The sequence below is a fragment of the Anoplopoma fimbria genome, unplaced genomic scaffold (genome assembly GCF_027596085.1).
Source record: "Anoplopoma fimbria isolate UVic2021 breed Golden Eagle Sablefish unplaced genomic scaffold, Afim_UVic_2022 Un_contig_4798_pilon_pilon, whole genome shotgun sequence".
NCBI classification, from domain to species: Eukaryota; Metazoa; Chordata; class Actinopteri; order Perciformes; family Anoplopomatidae; genus Anoplopoma; species Anoplopoma fimbria.
In genome coordinates, this window is record NW_026548562.1 from 1 (window position 1) to 743 (window position 743).

The 743-nt window shown below is 41.6% G+C and overlaps 1 non-coding gene across 1 annotated transcript; it reads left to right on the plus strand.

Annotated features, from left to right (window-relative positions):
• Positions 1-541: 541 nt before the first annotated feature.
• Positions 542-729, plus strand: LOC129114533 (U2 spliceosomal RNA). The gene has a single exon (XR_008532532.1). It is a non-coding gene; the product is annotated as a U2 spliceosomal RNA (small nuclear RNA).
• Positions 730-743: the final 14 nt, after the last annotated feature.

Below are 743 nucleotides of genomic sequence, written 5' to 3' on the forward strand. Positions count from 1 at the left end.
TCCCCTGAGTGTCCAAGGGAAAACTGTTCGGGGGAGGAGACACTTAGACATGTCATGTGGGACTGTCACTTCGCTGGATTGGTGTGGGCTAGAGCAGTGACATGGCTAGTCCAGTTAGACGCTGGGTTCGTTTTAACATGGACAAGGGTGGAAAAAGGGGTGGGTACAGGAAGAAGAAATTTCATCATTTGTTATTATTCATCAGCCTCGTAAAGAGGGGTTTGTGGTTGGCAAGGCAAGACCTAGTGAGTAAAAACAGGAACACTGGCATAGAGGGAGTGTTAAAACGGGTTGAACAAGATGTAAAAGGGAGGATTGGAAAGGGACATTGTGAAATGGGGGAAGCATGCTGCCTTGGAAAGGTGGAAAGGAGGCCTTGGGTGGGGATGGTAATATCATAAAGCATGGTAAAGGTGTCCTGTTTTTGATTTTGACGTATGCAGGGAATAATGTAAATTTAGTGTTGTTGTGTTATTTTTGATTTGAACAAAGGTTTGAAGGTAATACATGTTTTATTGTGTAAATAACTGATGTGCACTGAATGATTTGTAAATAAAAAAAAAAAAAAAAAAAAAATCTGTTCTTATCAGTTTAATATCTGATATGTCCTCTATATGAGGATAACTTATTAAGCAGATTTTTAGCACTGGGAGATGAAAAAGGGGCTTGCTCCGTTCACTCCACGCATTGACCTGGTATTGCAGCATCGCCAGGAACGGTGCACCCTTCGAATGACTTGTGAA